Genomic DNA, 14,402 nt, shown 5'->3' with positions numbered 1-14,402 from the left:
TTTGCACACCGGTGGTGAATTCATCGTCTCTCGTGACCAAAACAAGATGTTTAAAGAGCTTGAAAATCCTTCTCCGCCCTCCAATTATACTACCTTTTATCAACCACAAAATTTGCTGCTCCGGTCCGGCGCCGGTCATTTTTTCACAGGAAACAACAACAAAGAGGGGAAAATAATTTCTCTCTCCTCCTTTTTCTTTTTTACCCACCCCTCGTTCTCATTTTACCCCCTATTTTATTTTGCCTTTTTTTAATTCACAAATATTATTTTTTTTTTATTCAGGTATTGGACAGGGGGGTCCATACCAGGTAACGGGCTATAGTTTCTCCACTTTGACCACTCTCACTCATGGGCAAAAAAATAAAAATGTCACTCTCTCTCTACTAACTTTCTCACTCCTCTTTTCCATTTTTTTTATGGGCATTTTATTTAAGAACCCACACTCATGGGCTAAACAAAAAAAAAAAAAAACCACACCACCATCTCTCCTATATTTTCTCTCACAAACACTCATGGGCCCATAGGTACAGTAGCAATTTATTTTTGCCATTCCTATGGGCATTTGATATTCTCCTCATGGGCATATTTTTTTTTGCTCATGAGTGGGATAACATTTTTAGCATTTTTACCATTAAATTCTCCTCATGGGCATTTTTTTGCCCATGAATGAGAGTGCTCTAAGCTACGGTATTAGACCTTAATTTTGGATTTTCGATTAACTGATACTTCCTCCGTTTTCTTTTACTTGCAACACACCTTTTAGGCACGCAGTTTTAGGAGATGATTAGTGAGGGTAGACGAGCGATTTTATCAATATAATTTTTACACGAAGATTAGAATAGGGTTAAATATCATTTGTAAAGATTATAATGAATAATTTATCCGTTTACATTACGTAAACTCGACCTCAAAACACGTGCCACAAGGCTGTGTTGCAAGTAAAAAGAAACGGAGGAAGTATTATTTTTAATAAATTTAAATTATTTTTATTGAATTGATTTTTTTTTTTTTTTTTTTTTTTTTGGGGAAGAAACTAAAATTTTTTTTTAGGAAATTTTGACTTTTACTACCTATCAAATATATCAATTTCATTTTTGCTACCTATGAAAACTTTTATTTTATTTTACTACCTAACATATGCCCTTTTTTTTAACTTTTGCTACCAGTTAACGTTTTCAGTTAATAATTCCGTTAGTGAGATCCAGCCACCCTCATTACCACCTTCTGCCACTCCTTAGCCACCCTAAATGTTTCCCCTCAGCCACCATAATTTAAAAAAAAAATTAAAATTAAAAAACCAGCCACCAAGCCCAGCCCTCATGTAGTCTCGTTAGCCACCCAGCCCCCTACCGGCACCCGGCCCCCAAAGCTGCAGCCGGCGCCGGCGAACCCAGCCCCCTCCCTTCCCCACCAACGCAGCCCCCTCCCTTCCCCTACTATCGCAGCCCAAAAATCGATTTCCCCCAAAATCGACCCAAAAATTGAAGATAATTGACCAGCCCCGAGATCGTTACCTTCGCTGACGAAGCCGCACCCCTATTTTCCGACGAAGTCGAAGTCCTTTTTCCCATAGAAGACGCAATCTGTGGTGGTTGGGGTCGGGGCAGCAAGAACGAGGGGGAAAAAGGAATGGCTGGGCTGCGTTTGTGGGGAAAAGGGAGAGGGATGGGGTCGCCAGCAGAGAGGAGGAGGTTTGGACGCCGGCCGTCGGCAGAGGGGAGGGGGAGGGGGGTTGACGGGAGGGGTTGCTTTTTTTTATTTTTAATTTTTAAATTTATTATTATTTAAAAATAAAATAAAATAAAATAAAATAAAATAAAAAACTTAACGAATTTAGTTAACTAGTAGCAAATTTTTTTTTTAAAAAAGGAGTTGATAGGTAATAAGATAAAATAAAACTTTTTCCAGGTAGCAAAAGTCAAAATTTCCTTATTTTTACTAAATTGAAATTGTTTTTATTAAAGTGAAGTTATTTTTGTTAAATAGAAATTATTTTTACCGAGCTAAAACCATTACCGCTATCAAGTAATTGTATTTAGTTGGCAGGCTTGGGTAACAATTATTATTACCTTAAAGGTTATGGTTTCCATCCATTTGCTACCCCTCTAAAACTTAAGGTAACAATTGCTCTTACCCTCCACAAACAAAAATAAAGGGATATAGGTTTTTTTTTTATTATAATTCTTCATTAAAGTTACTCCCTCCGTCCCTAAATTACATTCCTCTTTGGAAATTTACACGGGAATTAAGGAGGGAAGAATAAGACAAATAACAATAATTAGATAATGCAATGGGAAGTACAAAGATAGATTAGTTATTACTCATGACAAGTCATCAATCCTTTGCAAAAAAAAAAAGGACCAATCACATGCTCCTAATTAAAAAATTTTAACCAATAATATTCATTGTAATTTGGCACAAGGATTATGAGTGAGATTAGGTAAGGATGAGTGAGAAAGCATTAAATATAAAACAGAAAAAGAGAGTTGATTTACTAAAAAAAAACTTACCAAAAATAGAAAGGAGGAATGTAATTTTGGAATACCAAAAATAGAAAGGAGGAATGTAATTTAGGGATGGAGGGAGTACTGATTTGTTTCTGAATTTAAATTATTTTTACTAAACTTAATTCATTTTTACTAACCATAAATCATTTTAACTAATATTACTTTTTTTAAGAAAAAGTGAATAAAGTCTTAGTGTATAAGCATTACTCGTAATATTAGTTGTAATTGAATGAATAATAACATCATAAATTATTATTATTATTTTTTTTTTTGACAAGACGAACTAAAAAGAAAGAAGACAACAACAACAAAAGAGAGAAACAAAAAACTAAAAAGACCAGAACAAAATCTGTCGCTAACAAGCTTTGGCAGCCAACCAATGAGCCGGAGCAACCCACTGACGAGGAACCTTACGAAGCTCGCAAGCAGAAAACCTGGAAATGACATCCCTAATGCCTTGAAGCAACCATAAACAAGAAATATCCGAACAACCCTTATCATGAAGATAAGTAACCAAGTTCGAACAATCTGTGTAGACTGACAAACGACGAAAACCCCTGCGATCCGCTATACGGAGAGCCCAAAGACAAGCTTGTAATTCCGAGTGAATAGCAGAAGATGAAGTAAAAGCTCTCGAACCTCCCCCAATTACCAAATCCGAGGTAGAATGTCTGAAAATCCAGCCCGTACCTGCTGATTGATCCCGTGCTTTAAACGCCCCATCAAATATCAAAGTAATATCATAGTCTGACCCAACAGTTCCTATGAAACAGAGAGACAAAGGAGCCAGACGAAGAGAAGCACCAGAACGATTACTGGATAAAGATATGGAGACTCTAAAGTCAGAAACTGCCAAACTCCGCGAAACCCAATCCTGCATAAAGAAAAGAACCAAATCCGGAGAAAGAACAACCTGCAAAACACCTTGTGATTCCGAGCAATCCAGATAGCCCAATAGAAAGAAACCAAACTGACCAAAACCTCCCAAGATTTAGAATGCCACAAAGAACCCACCAACTCTACAAACCAGGTAGACAAGGATTTATCTTGATCCGCTGTGATTGAAGAAAACAAAGGAACTAAAACCCAGAGAGAAGAGACAAAAGGACAATCTCGAAACAAATGATCAATAGTCTCAGGACCTTCAAGGCAGAAAACACAAGTTGAGTCCACAGGGATACCCCGAACTTGTAGAATCATTGTTAACGGCAAGGCATTGTAAAGAAGCTTCCAACAAAAACACTGCAAATTTTGGTAAAAGCGGAAGACTCCAAAAACGTTTCCACCATGAAGGAGGGAAAGAGGTTGCCCCTCTAAAAGAATTACAATCTTAAAATTATTATCTATGTGAGGTCTCCCTTTTATCTACGGCCTCATAAAAATTTTCAGCATACCTCATTTCTAATTTTCTATCCTTGTATTTATTTATTTACTATTTTTTTTTGTTTGAATGATAACGATTAAGTACTTTGTTTTTATTACTAGCCTTTTGCAACAATGAAAAAAGTATAGGTGATATTCATAACACATTGACACTCCGTCCGTGTGTGTGTGTGGGTGGGGTGTGTGGGGTGTGTGTGTGTGTGTGTGTGAGAGAGAGAGAGATTCAAATGCCACGTAAGCAAAATTGACGAATGAGATATTTAAGTTTAAATTAATTTTGATATTATGAACTTTATCTAAATATATAACAACTTTTAGCAGATACATACAAAAATATATTTTTTTAAAAAAAATTGTTTTAAAAAATTCAAATTAACCGTGCATCACCCGAACTTCATCTAGTTTAAATTTAATTGAGTTGTCAAAAATAAACCAACCTTTATATGATTAGTTTAAAATAAGTCAACCTTTTGGTTAACAAAAAATAAGTCAACCTTTATATGATATTTTCTCAAACTAAATCATGACCGGTTGATTTTAGGGGAAACCGGTTGCTTAGGTTAATTATGCCACATGCTCTAATGTTATTGGTTTAAACTTTTTAAAATTTTAATCAAAATTAATTCTTTATTTTTTAATATGAGTTTTTTCAGCATCCCCTTCCCCCACCGTAGTGAAGGAGTTATGTCTTCGACAAGTGCAATTACTAGATATATCAAGGATCACTATTATGGAGATAATAAGTTCATTCTTTTGGGGCGTCATCCTCTGTTGCTAGACTATGAGAGATGATCTTTGGACTAGTCAAATAGTCCAAAGCCCTCTAGAATGGATCCTATGATGTCACACACAAGGGTATTGGGTTAAATAAGTTAGAGGCCCATTAATGGGCCTCATGAGCAATTAACTAATCATGAATTGGATTGGGCTAGCATAGTTAGATTGGAATTAGGTTTTGGGCTTTTGACATGGGCTCTTATTTAGAGATGAGATCTATAAATAAGATCCATGCCTAGGGTTGGATGTAAGAGTCATAATTCACACACAGTGAATTTTGACATCAAGGCAACCAATCCCAAAAACCTTATCCCTCACTCTACTCACGGCTTTCCTTCTCCTCCCCTCGTCCATACGGCCGGCCACCCTAGGTGGCGTGTGTGGTGTTCGTGGTGGTTCATGGTGGTTCGTTGCTCGCTCTTCTCCATAGAAGGTCAATTGAAGGTTTCAATTGCAACTAACTAGCATTAGTGGAGGTCTTAATCCATGCCCGTGACCAAGTAGAGGAATCACGCTTGAGGTTCTTTATCTCCCCTTGTTCTTGCTCGATCGCACGTGGAATCACGCTTCAAAGGTAAAATTATGTGTTCTTTATGTGTTATGCAATGATCCTTGGTTTAGGTACTTGATTGAATATGATTCATGTTATTTCCGCTGCGTAGTACCTATAAACTCCTACAGTGGTATCAGTTAGCCTATTGCATTTACGCATATTGACTATAATTCTTTGATAGTCCACAATTTTAATTCAATTAGGAGGGAGAATATTTAATTATGAGTCAATTATTATATTAAATGTGATTTAACTCTTGGAATTGATTAAATGTGATTTAATAATGCTCAAAATAGCCATGAAGAGATCCGTTTTTTTGCCCTATTATGCTCGAAAATTTCGAAAACCCTAACCCTAGATTCGAATTTTTCGAAACCCTAAACCCTAAAATTTTGATTTCGTGTTTTGTTTTTGAATAATTTCGATTGTTTCATGCTTCATGTTTTTAATCTAGTTGATTTCATGTATAAATTATGAATTTTGCATGATCAATGATTTGATTTAAAAGTTAAATTAAATTGGGGATTATTTTCATGAAGAACCCTAGATTTTAAAACTAGATTGTGAATTTAATTTTAATAGGATGAATTAGCATAAAAGTTATGTTTTAATTTATCATGGACCATACTAATTTTATTTAACAAAAGTTGTTAATTAAAATTAAAACTAAAAAAAAAAAAGGTTTTAGCAGCAGCAACCGCGGCTGGGTGGCGCTGCCACGTCGGCTGCCGCTGCAGGTGGTCCGGAGGGAGGGGCAGGGCAGGGCAGCAGGGGTCCAAGAACAAAAGAGCAGCAGCAGCACCGTGCAAAGTGTTGCGCGGCACTGCTGCCGCTGCTGCTGCACCGCTGCTTTGGCAGCATGCACCGCAAGGTGTACGACCACCGTGGCCGGCTTAGGCTGGCCACACCACGGTGGCTGGTGTACGGTTTTTCAAAAAAAAAATCTATTTTGAAAAATTATTTCAAGATAATTACAAAATTATTTTGGGATAAAATCAGTTTTATTTTGGATAAATATTGTTTATTATGGGATAAAATCAAATCTTTCAAAAGTTGTTAAGTTTGATCTTATCCATATTTAAAGTTGTTATTTTAATAATTATCCATAATTAAAGTGATTAATTTTGGATAAGAATTGTTAGGATATTCTGAGCATATTCCAAAAGGATAATAATTGATTTAAATAATGTGATTATCCCATAATTATTTTTGGATATAATTGATTTAAAATTTTGTGATTGGCTAGTAATTAGGATAGAATTTCCTAACTTTGTTAGGATAATCTTTGAGGATAAATATGATTTATCTTTTAAGATTAAAATAAGATTTGATTCTATCTCATGACTAATTTAAAATATGTGATATTTTATTGATGATCATGAATAATATATGATATTATCTAATTGCACTAATTAAAATATGAGATATTTAGATGCCATGTTTCCTTAATTGTGAACATTCGATGTTGTAGTTTAGGAAAGCATGATGAGTGATTTATTATGTGGCAATTTTATAATATATGATGTTGTTTATTGCTATATAATGACTAGTATGGCCCAGTAGATTGCTAATTACGATCTGCGCATCGTGATGTATTTTTGTAATCTAAGTACGGTCTACATATCGATAAAGTATTTTTGTAATTTTATTTTATTTTATTTAAGTAGTAAATATAGAATAGAATTATAGGTTGCAGATAATCCAAGAAGCCCATGAAGTGAAGGCCCAAAGGAGCAAGGTGGATGAGATCCATGAAGATTCAAGTGGGAGCTTTTTGCTTTATTAGTTTTCTTAGGATTAGGGGCCATGCTATGTCTTATTTATGCATTCAGTATTTTATGCATGTTAGATTTTATTGATGTTTTGTGATGATGCGCTAGAGTTCACTATTTAATCACAACATAATAAATCTAGGTCCCAGTAATATTGAGGCAGCTTTTCCAATTAAAAACCCGATGAAACCTTTGACATTTATGATGGGTCATGCCAAAGCTCGGCGTCATATTTTTCATTGGGGAGTGGGGGTAGGATAAATTCTACACTTTTAATTGGTTATACTCAACAAGGTTACCTAAAGATAAAGTTTAGAACCTTGAAGCTAAGGGTAATAATTAAACATGTGATGGGTAATTATTCAACCAAGAATTACAAGAGTTGTAATCAGTAAAGAGTTTACTCACCTTGAAAATGAAATGGTTGATGGCAGGGCCAAATTCCGGTCAATTATTGCACGAATAAAGGATCTTGGAATCATTTAATTCAATTGGGATCAATTAACATTGAATAAATGCTTTAAAGTTACCAATTTAATTCGCTTATGATTAGGGGTGGGACTTCGGTCTGGCGGTTCGGTTTGACCTCGGTTTGAGTCGGTTTCGGTTTGGAGAGGTTCGGATTGAAACGGTTTAGTTTAGCTGGCGGGTCGGTTTGGTTCGGTTTGGGTTAGTCACGGCTCGGTTTGGTTTCGGTTTATTTCTTTGCGGTTTAAATTCGGTTTGGGTCATAAGCGGGTCGGTTTATAAACGATTCAGATTATGTCGGTTCGGTTTGATACGGGTCGGTTTAAGGGGCGGGTTTACCCGGGTCAATGTCAGTTCGGTTTACAAACGGTTTGGATCAAGCCGGTTTGGTTTGAAATGGGTCGGTTTAGGGGCGGATTTACCCGGGTCAATATCGGTTCGGTTTATAAACGATGCGAATCATGTCGGTTCAGTTTGAAATGGGCCGGTTTAGTAGAGGGTTTACACAGTTCAATTGGTTCGGTTTATGAACGGTTTGGATCATGTCGGTTCGGTTTATAAGCGGTTTGGGTCATGAATTCATGATTGTTTTAAAGATCACGTCATGACCATGATTTAATGAGTTGATACTTATAATATGATAAATCGATAATTAAGAATGTATAAGTATTCAATTAGATTGATCAACAAGTGTTTTAAACTTTTAAGTTTTAATAATCAGATATGTCAATATGTTTATCGATTGTAGTACATACCAATAATTCAATGAGACAATGATACTTATGATAGTATGATAATGATACCAACCGTACATTCGTACGATATGATATACATAATAATTAATCTATAATTACATATACATTAACAATATCGTATTGAATCAATTTCCATTTCCAAACATTGCATTTCTTATAAATTATAACTTACACGAGATTAAATGGATTCGTTATTTAGTTTGTTACTTTATTTAGATTACTAACTCAAACAACTTAATAAGTTAAATGGACGAAATCACGAAATCACTAATTAAAGTGGTGATGAAATCATTATGCAATACTAATGTACGATTACAGATTTGGGATGCCTCCGTATTTATTAAAATTCTTTTACTTAATATCTGGTTTAATTTAAGAAAAGCTAAAAAAATGTGTTTTATAAACATTTTAGTCCTCCCCTTTGCAAAATACTTGTATAAGAAAGTTTTATAAAGTGATAATGTGAATGATTGTACGCCTTATTGACTAGTACAGTAATATTCTAATGCTTATGCCACTTGTGTAACGCAATCTCATACATCTCCAATCTTATGTTACCTTTGAGGCTTTGAGTGTTATTGGACGATCATGAATATCAAGGAACAATGAAGATAATTTGGGTGGACTAGCATTATTACTGGAATGAAAATGATACAAATGATATATCTTGTAATTAAAATAAATAAGTAATCTAAAACGATATTAATAATGCCGTTGGCCTAGATCTAGGTGATATAAACCTTTGTATAAACCTAAGCCGTTTGATTAGATCTACATTTATTAACATTAATTTTATTTACTATTTAGCCATTTAGGTTGTAAATAATTCAATTTGAATTAAGCAGTTTGTAATCGGATCAGTTTAAACAGGTTGCGATTCGAAAACAGTTCGATTTTAACGGTTTAACGGGTTATGGCAGTTCAGTTTAGACGGTTAGCGGATTATAACGGTTAGGTTTATACGTGCGGTTTAAACGGTTTCCGTTCATAAACGGGTCGGTTTAAACGGTTAGCGGGTTACAAATGGTTCGGTTCAAACGGTTTTTTTTCGGTTTAAACGGTTTCGGTTAATAAACGGTTCGGGTCATTAACGGGTTTATAAACCATTCGGTTCGGTTTCGTTTCGATTCGGATTTGCGCAGTTTGGTTTGTTATCGGTTTATGGTCCGTAACGGGTTGACATTGAGCGGTTCAATTCGGTTTCGGTTTGATATTGAACGGTTCAGTTCGGTTTTCGGTTTATATTTATCGGTTTATAAAAGGATCGGTCCGTGATGGTTCGGTTCGGTAACGGGCGGTTTCACGGTTCGGTTTGAAAAGTCCCACCCCTACTTATGATACTTTAAATTTTAATAAACATAATTGAATTTTGCGTTTACTTATAAGTAACATGTCGTTCTCATTTTATTATTTTATATAATCTCCTCGATTGAAAATAAAGTTGAGAAACGTTCTCAAAAAGTTTAAAAGATAATCCATAAACCTATATTCCAATTTTGCTAAGATTGTTCTAAAAGGCAAGTTTTAGAAATTCATGTCACATGTCTAAGGTTGGATTTATTCAAAATGTTTGAGTAAAATACCAACACATCTTCATTTTGAAAAGTGTTTTCAAGGGATATAATGAGATGGAAGGTACAAACCCTCTAAAAGACAAGTATAAAAGACCAATAAAATCTCTTATCTTCAATATTATCGAATATAAGAAAGTGATTGGAAATCTCTATGATCAAAAGTTGATCAAATGACGCTATTCTTCATCCACTTTAAATAGAGTTAAATAGTTGATTAAACTCTTATATGAATAATGATTGAATAGACTTAGCAAAATCATGAAAAGTGCTTAAAGAAGTTAAGCAAAGTATCATTTTGAACCTAAGAGAAGTGTTCTAAGTGGCTCAAATAGGAAAGGTTTAGGAATATATGAGGATTGCATTAAGAAGTTATAGGTCAAGAATTGCAAACAAGTTGTTGCTTCTCAAACCTAGAACTACTTACATGCTAAAAGTTGTTATGAACAACAAATGTTTCAAATTAAATGGACCAATTCCAATTGATTAGAAACTACCTCATATAGTTGGAAGGTAAAAGAATGGAAATGTTCCAATTTAAGAAGTATGTTATAGAAATTGATTTAGCATATTGCTACTTCTTGGACATATGATGTCTTGTTTAGATCACTCATTGCACTATCTGGTTGAACTAAAGGAAGAATTTAGCTAAAGGAGGAATAAATCTACAAGTTAGAAGCAAATGTTGCTACTTCACTAGTAGAATCTACGAGTCTGGAAGCAAAAGTTGCAACTTTACAAGTAGAACCAGTATTTCACCACTAATAATTGGCTAGAGTTAAATAAATGTTATTCATTCTTGCCATTATCAAAACACCATTCAATATTAGTAATGAATAAACGTCGAAGATTCAAAAACATGGAATAAATGTTATTCTATGCTTCATTGAGTCATAATGTGTTTTAAATTGCTAAATAGGTTTAAAGTTCTATATGATAGAAATAATTAAACCATTTCTCTATATATACAAGTTGTCTCTAAAAATGTCAATTAATTTGAATGAAAATGAACATTGCATGCGAAAGATCCAAAGGGATGGACTTTCAATATCAATTAGATTATGAATCTATTGATATATGTAATTATCATTCTAATTTGAAATTTTGACTAGGTCACCATTTAGAGAAATGATGATGTGATGTGAACTCGAGGTCATGTAAGAAAACCATAGGCTCAAAGGCTAGAGACAGTCAATGAAACTTCATTTGTGACACAATCACTATTTATGCTTAGTTGAAGCATGGAAGTGAAAATTTTGAAAAGTTCAAAATGTTCAGTATGAAGTTCAGTATCAACTTGACAAGAAAATGATTACATTACAATATGATTATAATTGTGAAAATTTAAGTCAAGACATGTACTTGGAAACACATTCGAAATATTGCGATATGATCGTAATAATGAGAATTTAAGCCAAGACATTGATAAACATCCAAGAGTTATAAAATCGTTTTACAACAAACTCCGAAAGCAAACCTTGTGAAGTGAAAGGGAGCTATCAATCTATATGAGATATATTTTGATAATGGATGTAAATTACCTATCTTCCAACCATTGTTCAAGGGATATACTTTTAAAATAAGCTACAAAACTAAACAAAAACTACATAGGTCAAATCAAAATGTAGCAAGGCTTCATATGTGATATGGATAAGAAACGTTCTTATAAAGTCTTTCTACAAAGAAAGGAATAAAAGTTGTATTAAAACGTTTAATGCACATTCGATTCCTATATATAGAGCAAGGGGTACTACTACACAAACCATACTTAGCACAAAATGTTTGTTGCTCAAGTAGGTGCCCTTATGGAAATTGTTCCAAAAGGTCAAGTGGGAGTAGTGTAAATCTCGAAAGTGCTTGAGAAAAGCAACAAACAAACATGGCTCAAACCATGGTTGGTTCACCCTATGCAAAATGTGCCTCCTCAAAAGGCAAGTGGGAGTATAAGAATCTTGAAATGTTCGAGAGCCTTAAAAGAGTTCAAGAAAAGTGATTTCGAAAATCTCGAAGAAATTTGAGAAGTAATCGAATAAAAGCAACAATATGAGCATGATTCACCTCATGTTACGAATGACAACGCGTGGTCTCATTAAGTGTAATGGGATTAATAACCATGTGTCGAAGGTAGTACATTCCAAGTACAAATCCTCTATTGTCATTTCTCATTGAAAGCTAAACAAAGTTGTTGTATGAGTTTCAATTGTTGCATAAAACCCATAATGATGACTAGCATACGTAAAACTTAGCCAAAGAAATATGATTTCATATTGACTAGGAGTTCTAAAACATTTATTTTGGAACATGATGATTATGCAAGTAATAAAGATGATTTGACAAGTTGTGACTCCAAGTGGTTTTAAAACCAGAAAATCTGAAATAGATTTTAAGTCTGTAAGCAAGTGTATGACACTTGAATAATTTGCCTAATTGGGTGAAACCCATTGTAAGCAAAACAGACAAGAAAGAAAAATGTTTTCTAACTAATGCAAAGACTTGTTAATGGATTCAACAAATTCATAGTATGACTATGACTACGATGAAACCTTTACATTAGTCATGTTGCAAAGATCTATTAAAGATATTTAGTGATTTCTACCTTATAAGATTTGGTAGATGGATTTCAAAACGCTTTCTTGAAATTGTTCATGAAAGAAGATTTGTATATGATACAATCAAAAGTTTGGAGATCCAATAGTCCTATGGATGCATAAAAGATCCATAATGGATTGAAGTTAGCATCAGGGAGTAAATGTTCTTAATTTTGTAAGTTAATCAAATTGTATGATGTTCTTGTAAATGAAGAAAAGGTCTTGTATGTACAAAATGTTTAGTGGGAGCTATGAAGTCTTCTTGGTCTAGTACAGAGAGCAATTATTGAAGGATCAAGTGATGGCTATTGCATTTTGTATGAAAACCTTGAAGAAGAAGATGAGTACATTTGGGATTCAAGATCTATATAGATAGGTCTCGAAGGATGTTTGAGTTTGGTTAAGAAACTTATATTGATAAGATTCTTAAAAGGTTCAACATTATATTGAAAAGAGTTTCAATCCCATGTAACATGGCACATTGCTTAATGATCCAATACTTTGAGAAAGGTTGATGAAATTAAGATTTTGAGTGATGATCCTTATGCAATTTGCAAAGGATGCATCATGCATACCATGGACTATACTCGTCTATTTGATTCATGTGTTCTTAATTAGAACAAGTAGTGGTAGATTTCAATCGAAATCCAATGTAACGTTGGAATACAAATTAGAAATTCCTAAGTTCCTTGCGAAAGGGCGAAGGAAAATCCTTAGTGTATGGAGATGAAAATGATTATAAAACTTAGAAATCGCAAAATTCATGTTTATGAGAATGTCTCATGAACTCTACTTACTAAACCCCTTCCATTTCCAAAGCATGAGAAACATGTTAATGAAACTGGATTGAGGCAAATGATGTAATTAGAAGCTGTATTTGTTTTTGGAGAAAAACAAGTTACATGTGTAATACATTCATTTGCAAAATTATGTTTATCAATTGAAACAAAGTTTCAATCTTATTTAATCGTGGTTTCAAGATTAAATAAAATGTCCAAAATAATTATGAATTGATGGGCTCACTAGGTTGATGACCTTTTGAATGAAACCCCACAGGTGAACTAAATTAATATATTATTTAAGTTCCTAGTTCGGAATCATTAAACTGGACATAAATGATTTCCAATAATGGACTAGCATGTTAAGATTGATTGGATAGCGCAGTTTCATGGGCTATAGGAGCGTAGTGATGCTCGGTCAATCACATGGATATGCATGAATGATGCATGATCGAACTATAGACCTACTTTGAAGTTCAAGTATAGAGCTTCTGGATATATTAGTGGATTCCTTTGACATGAGTGGAACATTGATCTCATTCAATGGATGTTATAACTGTGGTACATTCAAACGTCTGCCCGTACGTAACTGGAGATTATAAAGGGTGTTTCCCGGTTATTTCAGAAGTTGAGTGGGAGCTTTGGTTGCCACAAGATTGGATAGAGTCTACCTATTTAATTAGGAATGTGTCTTGGCCCCTTGAGGAGGGAGAATTCAGAAAATGCATGGCCGTGCTCAAATGGATTACATAGTAATCATTTGTTTTGTAATTCTAACTCAGATTTCAAGAAAAGATTTGTAGATTAATATGATCACGACATAAGATGCAATCATATTATCAAATCGACACACATTGACTTAAGGAATTTGAATATTGCGCACTTGTCTCAGACAAGTGGGAGATTGAAGGAGTTATGTCTTCGATAAGTGCAATTACTAGATATATCAAGGATCACTATTATGGAGATAATAAGTTCGTTCTTTTGGGGCGTCATCCTCTGTTGCTAGACTATGAGAGATGATCTTTGGACTAGTCAAATAGTCCAAAGCCCTCTAGAATGGATCCTATGAGGTCACATACAAGGGTATTGGGTTAAACAAGTTAGAGGCCCATTAATGGGCCTCATGAGCAATTAACTAATCATGAATTGGATTGGGCTAGCATAGTTAGATTGGAATTAGGTTTTGGGCTTTTGACATGGGCTCTTATTTAGAGATGAGATCTATAAATAAGATCCACACCTAGGG

This window comes from Chenopodium quinoa, unplaced genomic scaffold, assembly GCF_001683475.1.
Source record: "Chenopodium quinoa cultivar QQ74 unplaced genomic scaffold, ASM168347v1, whole genome shotgun sequence".
Taxonomy (NCBI): Eukaryota; Viridiplantae; Streptophyta; class Magnoliopsida; order Caryophyllales; family Amaranthaceae; genus Chenopodium; species Chenopodium quinoa.
The sequence above is the reverse complement of the archived record's forward strand: the minus strand, read 5'-3'. Positions refer to the sequence as shown.